Here is an 11,349-nt window from a genome sequence, read left to right on the forward strand (position 1 = left end):
CAGCAGAAAACAAAAAGGGTCCTGCTAAAATGCATTCAAAACCGTAAAGTCCATAGAGAATGTCCAGAAAACAGAAACAAACACAGAGGCTGTAGCAAGATCTGGGATTGAGATGCCACAAAACACCAGATAGTTTTATTTTCAACCAGGAGTATCTGGACAAATTCTTGTGCATTTCGGGTGAAGTTTACCCAAAAAATCACCATGAAAGTGGTTTTGGAGAAAAGCACAATCTTCCTGTTCGGCAAATGTATCCAATGTCATGTTTACAGAAAGAAATATGTTTTCTCAGATTTCTTAAGCTTTCTTCCTAGAAAACTCGAATGTGTGGAGGATTTGACTCCAGGTGGAACCAATTAGCATTTGCCAGGTAAAAACAAAACCTTACATGCTAAAATGCATTCAAAACCATAAAGTCCATTGAGAGTGTCCAGAAAATACAAACAAACACAGAGGCTGTAGCAAGATCTGGGATTTAGATAGCCACAACACACCAGATAGTTTTGTTTTCATCCAGGAGTATCTGGTCAAATTGTTGTGGATTTCGGGTGAAATTTAACCAAAAATCACTGTGAACGTGGTTTTGGAGAAAAGCACAATCTTCCTGTTCGGCAAATGCATCCAATGTCATGTTTACAGAAAGATATAACATGTTTTCTCAGGTTTCTGAAGCTTTCTTCCTGGAAAACTCGAATGTGTGGAGGATTTGACTCCAGGTGGAAACAATTAGCTTTTGCCAGCAGAAAACAAAAAGGGTCCTGCTAAAATGCATTCAAAACTTTAAATTCCCTAGAGAATGTCCAGAAAACACAAACACACACAGAGGCTGTAGCAAGATCTGGGATTGAGATAGCCACAACACACCAGATAGTTTGTTTTCATCTAGGAATATCTGGACAAATTCTTCGGCATTTCAAGTGAAATTTAACCAAAATCACCGTGAAAGTGGTTTTGGAGAAAAGCACAATCTTCCTGTACAGCAAATGCATCCAATGTCATGTTTACTGAAAGAAATATCATGTTTTCTCAGGTTTCTGCAGCTTTCTTCCTAGAAAACTCGAATGTGTGGAGGATTTGACTCCAGGTGGAACCAATTAGCGTTTGCCAGCTGAAAACAAAAACTTACATGCTAAAATGCATTCAAAACAGTAAAGTCCACAGAGAATGTCCAGAAAACACAAACACAGAGGCTGTAGCAAGATCTGGGATTGAGATAGCTAAAAATCACCAAACAGTTTTGTTTTCATCCAGGAGTATCTGGACAAATTCTTGTGGATTTCGGGTGAAATTTATCCAAGAAATCACCGTGAAAGTGGTTTTGGGGAAAAGCACCATCTTCCTGTTCGGCAAATGCATCCAATGTCATGTTTACAGAAAGAAATATCATGTTTTCTCAGGTTTCTGGAGCTTTCTTCCTAGAAAACTCGAATGTGTGGAGGATTTGACTCCAGGTGGAACCAATTAGCGTTTGGTATCAAAAACAAAAACTTACAAGCTAAAATGAATTCAAAACCGTAAAGTGTATAGAGAATATCCAGAAAACACAAAAAAACACAGAGGCTGTAGCAAGATCTGGGATTCAGATAGCCACAACACACCAGATAGTTTTGTTTTCATCCAGGAGTATCTGGACAAATTTTTGCAGTTTTGAAGTGAAATTTAACCAAAACATCACCGTGAAAGTGGTTTTGGTGAAAAGCACCATCTTCCTGTTCGGCAAATGCATCCAATGTCATGTTTACAGAAAGAAATATCATGTTTTCTCAGGTTTCTGAAGCTTTCTTCCTAGAAAACTCGAATGTGTGGAGGATTTGACTCCAGGTGGAACCAATTAGCCTTTGGTAGCAAAAACAAAAACTTACATGCTAAAATGCATTCAATACTGTAAAGTCCATAGAGAATGTCCAGAAAACACAAACACACACAGAGGCTGTAGCAAGATCTGGGATTGAGATAGCCACAACACACCAGATAATTTTGTTTTCATCCAGGAGTATCTGGACAAATTGTTGTAGTTTTGAAGTGAAATTTAACCAAAAAATCACCGTGAAAGTGGTTTTGGAGAAAAGCACAATCTTCCTGTTCGGCAAATGCATCCAATGTCATGTTTACAGAAAGAAATATCATGTTTTCTCAGGTTTCTGGAGCTTTCTTCCTAGAAAAATAGAATGTGTGGAGGATTTGACTCCAGGTGGAACCAATTAGGGTTTCGTAGCAAAAACAAAAACTTACAAGCTAAAATCAATTCCTGTAAAGTGTATAGAGAATATCCAGAAAACACAAATAAACACAGAGGCTGTAGCAAGATCTGGGATTGAGATAGCCACAACACACCAGATAGTTTTGTTTTCATCCAGGAGTATCTGGACAAATTGTTGTAGTTTTGAAGTGAAATTTAACCAAAAAATCACCGTGAAAGTGGTTTTGGAGAAAAGCACAATCTTCCTGTTCGGCAAATGCATCCAATGTCATGTTTACAGAAAGAAATATGTTTTCTCAGATTTCTTAAGCTTTCTTCCTAGAAAACTCGAATGTGTGGAGGATTTGACTCCAGGTGGAACCAATTAGCCTTTGGCAGCGAAAAACAAAAACTTACATGCTACAATGCATTCAAAACTGTAAAGTCCGTAGAGAATATCCAGAAAACACAAACACACACAGAGGCTGTAGCAAGATCTGGGATTGAGATAGCCACAACACAGCTGATAGTTTTGTTTTCATCCAGGAGTATCTGGACAAATTTTTGTGGATTTCGGGTGATATTTAAGCAAAAAATCACCGTGAAAGTGGTTTTGGAGAAAAGCGAAATCTTCCTGTTCGGAAAATGCATCTAATGTCATGTTTACAGAAAGAAATATCATGTTTTGTTAGGTTTCTGGAGCTTTCTTCCTAGAAAACTCGAATGTGTGGCGGATTGACTCCAGGTGGAACCAATTAAGGTTTGGCAGCTAAAAACAAAACCTTACATGCTAAAATGCATTCAAAACTCTAAAGTTCATAGAGAATGTCCAGAAAACTCAAACACACACAGAGGCTGTAGCAAGATCTGGGATTGAGATAGCCACAACACAGCTGATAGTTTTGTTTTCATCCAGGAGTATCTGGACAAATTTTTGTGGATTTCGGGTGATATTTAAGCAAAAAATCACCGTGAAAGTGGTTTTGGAGAAAAGCGAAATCTTCCTGTTCGGAAAATGCATCCAATGTCATGTTTACAGAAAGAAATATCATGTTTTGTTAGGTTTCTGGAGCTTTCTTCCTAGAAAACTCGAATGTGTGGCGGATTGACTCCAGGTGGAACCAATTAAGGTTTGGCAGCTAAAAATAAACCTTACATGCTAAAATGCATTCAAAACTCTAAAGTTCATAGAGAATGTCCAGAAAACACAAACGCAGAGGCTGTAGCAAGATCTGGGATTGAGATAGCTAAAAATCACCAGTTAGTTTTGTTTTCATCCAGGAGTATCTGGAGAAATTGTTGTAGTTTTGAAGTGAAATTTAACCAAATAATCACCGTGAAAGTGGTTTTGTAGAAAAGCACAATCTTCCTGTTCGGCAAATGCATCCAATGTGATGTTTACAGAAAGAAATATCATGTTTTCTCAGGTTTCTGGAGCTTTCTTCCTAGAAAACTAGAATGTGTGGAGGATTTGACTCCAGGTGGAACCAATTAGCGTTTGGTAGCAAAAACAAAAACTTACAAGCTAAAATGAATTCAAAACTGTAAAGTGTATAGAGAATATCCAGAAAACACAAATAAACACAGAGGCTGTAGCAAGATCTGGGATTTAGATAGCCACAACACACCAGATAGTTTTGTTTTCATCCAGGAGTATCTGGACAAATTTTTGCAGTTTTGAAGTGAAATTTAACCAAAAAATCACCGTGAAAGTGGTTTTGGAGAAAAGCACCATCTTCCTGTTCGGCAAATGCATCCAATGTCATGTTTACAGAAAGAAATATAATGTTTTCTCAGGTTTCTGAAGCTTTCTTCCTAGAAAACTTGAATGTGTGGAGGATTTGACTCCAGGTGGAACCAATTAGCGTTTGGTAGCAAAAACAAAAACTTACATGCTAAAATGCATTCAAAACCGTAAAGTCCATAGAGAATATCCAGAAAACACAAACACACACAGAGGCTGTAACAAGATCTGGGATTGAGATAGCCACAACACACCAGATAGTTTTGTTTTCATCCAGGAGTATCTGGACAAATTGTTGTAGTTTTGAAGTGAAATTTAACCAAAAAATCACCGTGAAAGTGGTTTTGGAGAAAAGAACAATCTTCCTGTTTGGCAAATGCATCCAATGTCATGTTTACAGAAAGAAATATCATGTTTTCGCAGGTTTCTGAAGCTTTCTTCCTAGAAAACTTGCATGTGTGGAGGATTTGACTCCAGGTGGAACCAATTAGCGTTTGGTAGCAAAAACAAAAACTTACATGCTAAAATGCATTCAAAACCGTAAAGTCTATAGAGAATGTCCAGAAAACACAAACAAACACAGAGGTTATAGCAAGATCTGGGATTGAGATAGCCACAACACACCAGATAGTTTTGTTTTCATCCAGGAGTATCTGCACAAATTGCTGTAGTTTTGAAGTGAAATTTAACCAAAACATCACCGTGAAAGTGGTTTTGGGGAAAAGCACAATTTTCCTTTTCAGCAAATGCATCCAATGTCATGTTTACAGAAAGAAATATCATGTTTTCTCAGGTTTCTGAAGCTTTCTTCCTAGAAAACTCGAATGAGTGGAGGATTTGACTCCAGGTGGAAGCAATTAGCGTTTGCCAGCTAAAAACAAAACCTTACATGCTGAAGTGCATTCAAAACCGTAAAGTCCATAGAGAATGTCCAGAAAACACAAACACACACAGAGGCTGTAGCAAGATCTGGGATTGAGATAGCCACAACACACCAGATAATTTTGTTTTCATCCAGGAGTATCTGGACAAATTGTTGTAGTTTTGAAGTGAAATTTAACCAAATAATCACCGTGAAAGTGCTTTTGGAGAAAAGCACAATCTTCCTGTTCGGCAAATGCATCCAATGTCATGTTTACAGAAAGAAATATCATGTTTTCTCAGGTTTCTGGAGCTTTCTTCCTAGAAAAATAGAATGTGTGGAGGATTTGACTCCAGGTGGAACCAATTAGCGTTTCGTAGCAAAAACAAAAACTGACAAGCTAAAATCAATTCCTGTAAAGTGTATAGAGAATATCCAGAAAACACAAATAAACACAGAGGCTGTAGCAAGATCTGGGATTGAGATAGCCACAACACACCAGATAGTTTTGTTTTCATCCAGGAGTATCTGGACAAATTGTTGTAGTTTTGAAGTGAAATTTAACCAAAAAATCACCGTGAAAGTGGTTTTGGAGAAAAGCACCATCTTCCTGTTCGGCAAATGCATCCAATGTCATGTTTACAGAAAGAAATATCATGTTTTCTCAGGTTTCTGAAGCTTTCTTCCTAGAAAACTCGAATGTGCGGAGGATTTGACTCCAGGTGGAACCAATTTGCGTTTGCCAGCTAAAAACAAAAACTTACATGCTGAAATGCATTCAAAATCTTAAAGTCCATAGAGAATGTCCAGAAAACACAAACACACACAGAGGCTGTAGCAAGATCTGGGATTGAGATAGCCACAAAACACCAGATAATTTTATTTTCATCCAGGGGTATCTGGACAAATTGTTGTAGTTTTGAAGTGAAATTTAACCAAAAAATCACCGTGAATGTGGTTTTGGAGAAAAGCGAAATGTTCCTGTTCGGCAAATGCATCCAATGTCATGTTTACAGAAAGAAATATCATGTTTTCTCAGGTTTCTGGAGCTTTCTTCCTAGAAAACTAGAATGTGTGGAGGATTTGACTCCAGGTGGAACCAATTAGCGTTTCGTTGCAAAAACAAAAACTTACAAGCTAAAATGAATTCAAAACTGTAAAGTGTATAGAGAATATCCAGAAAACACAAATAAACACAGAGGCTGTAGCAAGATCTGGGATTGAGATAGCCACAACACACCAGATAGTTTTGTTTTCATCCAGGAGTATCTGGACAAATTGTTGTGGATTACGGGTGAAATTTACCCAAAAATCACCGTGAAAGTGGTTTTGGAGAAAAGCACAATCTTCCTGTTCGGCAAATGCATCCAATGTCATGTTTACAGAAAGAAATATCATGTTTTCTCAGGTTTCTGAAGCTTTCTTCCTAGAAAACTCGAATGTGTGGAGTATTTGACTCCAGGTGCAACCAATTAGCGTTTGGCAGCTAACAACAAAACCTTACATGCTGAAATGCATTCAAAACCGTAAAGTCTATAGAGAATGTCCAGAAAACACAGACACACACAGAGGCTGTAACAAGATCTGGGATTGAGATAGCCACAACACACCAGATAGTTTTGTTTTCATCCAGGAGTATGTGGACAATTTGTTGTAGTTTTGAAGTGAAATTTAACCAAAACATCACCGTGAAAGTGGTTTTGGGGAAAAGGACAATCTTCCTGTTTGGCAAATGCATCCAATGTCATGTTTACAGAAAGAAATATCATGTTTTCTCAGGTTTCTGAAGCTTTCTTCCTAGAAAACTCGAATGTGTGGAGGATTTGACTCCAGGTGCAACCAATTAGCGTTTGGCAGCAGAAAACAAAACCTTACATGCTAAAATGCATTCAAAATCGTAAAGTCTATAGAGAATGTCCAGAAAACTCAAACACACACAGAGGCTGTAGCAAGATCTGGGATTGAGATAGCCACAACACACCAGATAATTTTGTTTTCATCCAGGAGTATCTGGAGAAATTGTTGTAGTTTTGAAGTGAAATTTAAGCAAAAAATCACCGAGAAAGTGGTTTTGGAGAAAAGCACAATCTTCCTGTTCAGCAAATGCATCCAATGTCATGTTTACAGAAAGAAATATCATGTTTTCTCAGGTTTCTGGAGCTTTCTTCCTAGAAAACTAGAATGTGTGGAGGATTTGACTCCAGGTGGAACCAATTAGCGTTTGGCAGCTAAAACAAAAACTTACAAGCTAAAATGAATTCAAAACTGTAAAGTGTATAGAGAATATCCAGAAAACACAAATAAACACAGAGGCTGTGGCAAGATCTGGGATTGAGATAGCCACAACACACCAGATAGTTTTGTTTTCATCCAGGAGTATGTGGAGAAATTGTTGTAGTTTTGAAGTGAAGTTTAACCAAAAAATCACCGTGAAAGTGGTTTTGGAGAAAAGCACAATCTTCCTGTTCGGCAAATGCATCCAATGTCATGTTTACAGAAAGAAATATCATGTTTTCTCAGGTTTCTGAAGCTTTCTTCCTAGAAAACTCGAATGTGTGGAGGATTTGACTCCAGGTGGAACCAATTAGCGTTTGGTAGCAAAAACAAAATCTTACATGCTAAAATGCATTCAAAACCGTAAAGTGCATAGAGAATGTCCAGAAAACACAAACAAACACAGAGGCTGTGGCAAGATCTGGGATTGAGATAGCCACAACACACCAGATAGTTTTGTTTTCAACAAGGAGTATCTGCACAAATTGCTGTAGTTTTGAAGTGAAATTTAACCAAAAAATCACCGTGAAAGTGGTTTTGGGGAAAAGCACAATTTTCCTTTTCAGCAAATGCATCCAATGTCATGTTTACAGAAAGAAATATCATGTTTTCTCAGGTTTCTGAAGCTTTCTTCCTAGAAAACTCGAATGAGTGGAGGATTTGACTCCAGGTGGAACCAGTTAGCGTTTGCCAGCTAAAAACAAAACCTTACATGCTGAAATGCATTCAAAACCGTAAAGTCTATAGAGAATGTCCAGAAAACACAAACACACACAGAGGATGTAGCAATATCTGGGATTGAGATAGCCACAACACACCAGATAATTTTTTTTTCATCCATGAGTATCTGGAGAAATTGTTGTAGTTTTGAAGTGAAATTTAACCAAAAAATCACCGTGAAAGTGGTTTTGGAGAAAAGCACAATCTTCCTGTTCGGCAAATGCATCCAATGTCATGTTTACAGAAAGAAATATCATGTTTTCTCAGGTTTCAGGAGCTTTCTTCCTAGAAAACTCGAATGTGTGGAGGATTTGACTCCAGGTGGAACCAATTCCTCCGGTGCCCTGAACTCTATATTGCAGCCTCAAAACCAAAGCTCACATCAGAAAATTCATTACAAACCATGATAAATAAGGGAAATGTGAAAAAGCCAAAGAAATGCAAGAGTCCTTTGTGATATTTGGCAGGATTTAGACACAAAGAAACTGGCTGTTTCCAGATTCATCCCCCCCCCCTTCCACAGACTGACTTTGGAATTCTGATTGAATTCACCTCAAAATCCCTCTCACACTCCATTTGGAGGGAATTAGAATCTGTCACCTCAGCAGAAGCGTTCCATGTCATTTTGCAAAACACAGAAACTCATCTTGGTCGTGTGGCCTGTAGATTTCTAATCCTGAAAGGGGAATGCGCTGTGTTTTTTTTTTTTTCTTTCATAATGGCTACTCTCCAAAATCTTGCTTGTATTGCATCAGAATACAAAATTTGGGAATAAGAAGGCAAAACCGACTCAGATCCAGAAAACTTTTAGGAAATTGCCACTAAAGAAACCACAAATCGGCTGAGGCACCCAAAACAATGACAGCAAGCCAGAATTGGAGCAAGCCAACAGCTGTGCCCTGATTGAAAAAGAACCTTCCTCTTGTGCCCTGAACTCAATATGCCAGCCTCAAAACCAAAGCTCACATCAGAAAATTCATTACAAACCATGATAAATAAGGGAAATGTGAAAAAGCCAAAGAAATGCAAGAGTCCTTTGTGATATTTGGCTGGATTTAGACACAAGGAAACTGGCTGTTTCCAGATTCATCCCCCCCTTCCACAGACTGACTTTGGAATTCTGATTGAATTCACCTCAAAATCGCACTCACACTCATTTTGGAGGGAATTAGAATCTGTCACCTCAGCAGAAGGATTCTATGTCATTTTCCAAAACACAGAAACTCATCTTGGTCGTGTTGCCTGTAGATTTCTAATCCTGAAAGGGCAATGCGCTCTGTTTTTTTTTTTTTTTCTTTCATAATGGCTACTCTCCAAAATCTTGCTTGTATAGCATCAGAATACAAAATTGGGAATAAAATCAAAACCGACTCAGACCCAGAAAACATTTAGGAAATTGCCACTCAAGAAACCCCAAATCGGCTGAGGCACCCAAAACAATGACAGCAAGCCAGAATTGGAGCAAGCCAACAGCTGTGCCCTGATTGAAAAAGAACCATTCCTCTTGTGCCCTGAACTCAATATGCCAGCCTCAAAACCAAAGCTCACATCAGAAAATTCATTACAAACCATGATAAATAAGGGAAATGTGAAAAAGCCAGAGAAATGCAAGAGTCCTTTGTGATATTTGGCAGGATTTAGACACAAAGAAACTGGCTGTTTCCAGATTCATCCCCCCCTTCCACAGACTGACTTTGGAATTCTGATTGAATTCACCTCAAAATCGCACTCACACTCATTTTGGAGGGAATTAGAATCTGTCCCCTCAGCAGAAGCGTTCTATGTCATTTTCCAAAACACAGAAACTCATCCTGGTCGTGTTGCCTGTAGATTTCTAATCCTGAAAGGGCAATGCGCTGTGTTTTTTTTTTTTTTTCTTTCAAAATGGCTGCTCTCCAAAATCTTGCTTGTATTGCATCAGAATACAAAATTTGGGAATAAGAAGGCAAAACCGACTCAGACCCAGAAAACATTTAGGAAATTGCCACTCAAGAAACCACAAATCGGCTGAGGCACCCAAAACAATGACAGCAAGCCAGAATTGGAGCAAGCCAACAGCTGTGCCCTGATTGAAAAAGAACCTTCCTCTTGTGCCCTGAACTCAATATGCCAGCCTCAAAACCAAAGCTCACATCAGAAAATTCATTACAAACCATGATAAATAAGGGAAATGTGAAAAATCCAAAGAAATGCAAGAGTCCTTTGTGATATTTGGCAGGATTTAGACACAAAGAAACTGGCTGTTTCCAGATTCATCCCCCCCTTCCACAGACTGACTTTGGAATTCTGATTGAATTCACCTCAAAATCCCTCTCACACTCCATTTGGAGGGAATTAGAATCTGTCACCTCAGCAGAAGCGTTCCATGTCATTTTGCAAAACACAGAATCTCATCTTGGTTGTGTTGCCTATGGATTTCTAATCCTGAAAGGGCAATTTGCTGTGTTTTTTTTTTTTTCTTTCATAATGGCTACTCTCCAAAATCTTGCTTGTATTGCATCAGAATACAAAATTTGGGAAGGAAGAAGGCAAAACCAACTCAGACCCCGAAAACATTTAGGAAATTGCCACACAAGAAACCACCAATCAGCTGAGGCACCCAAAACCATGACAGCAAGCCAGAATTGGAGCAAGCCAACAGCTGTGCCCTGATTGAAAAAGAACCTTCCTCTTGTGCCCTGAACTCAATATGCCAGCCTCAAAACCAAAGCTCACATCAGAAAATTCATTACAAACCATGATAAATAAGGGAAATGTGAAAAATCCAAAGAAATGCAAGAGTCCTTTGTGATATTTGGCAGGATTTAGACACAAAGAAACTGGCTGTTTCCAGATTCATCCCCCCCTTCCACAGACTGACTTTGGAATTCTGATTGAATTCACCTCAAAATCCCTCTCACACTCCATTTGGAGGGAATTAGAATCTGTCACCTCAGCAGAAGCGTTCCATGTCATTTTGCAAAACACAGAATCTCATCTTGGTTGTGTTGCCTATGGATTTCTAATCCTGAAAGGGCAATTTGCTGTGTTTTTTTTTTTTCTTTCATAGTGGCTACTCTGTCCAAAATCTTGCTTGTATTGCATCAGAATACAAAATTTGGGAAGGAAGAAGGTAAAACGAACTCAGACCCAGAAAACATTTAGGAAATTGCCACACAAGAAACCACAAATCAGCTGAGGCACCCAAAACAATGAGAGCAAGCCAGAATTGGAGCAAGCCAACAGCTGTGCCCTGATTGAAAAAGAACCTTCCTCTTGTGCCCTGAACTCAATATGCCAGCCTCAAAACCAAAGTTCACATCAGAAAATTCATTACAAACCATGATAAATAAGAAAAAAGAGAAAAAAGCCAAAACAATGCAAGAATCCATAATGATATAGGGCTTGATTTAGTCGCTAGGAAACAGGCTGTTCCCAGATTCATCCACACCTCCAGCTGACTGCCTGTGGAATTCTGACTGAATTAACCTGAAAATCACAGTGAAATTCAGTTTGGAGGCAATTAATATCTGTCACCTCAGCCAAAGTGTTCCATTTTATTTTCATAAACACAAAAACTCACCTTGGTCA

This window comes from Oryctolagus cuniculus, chromosome 19 (genome assembly GCF_051225735.1).
Source record: "Oryctolagus cuniculus isolate XC-2025 breed Fujian yellow rabbit chromosome 19, ASM5122573v1, whole genome shotgun sequence".
Lineage (NCBI taxonomy): Eukaryota > Metazoa > Chordata > Mammalia > Lagomorpha > Leporidae > Oryctolagus > Oryctolagus cuniculus.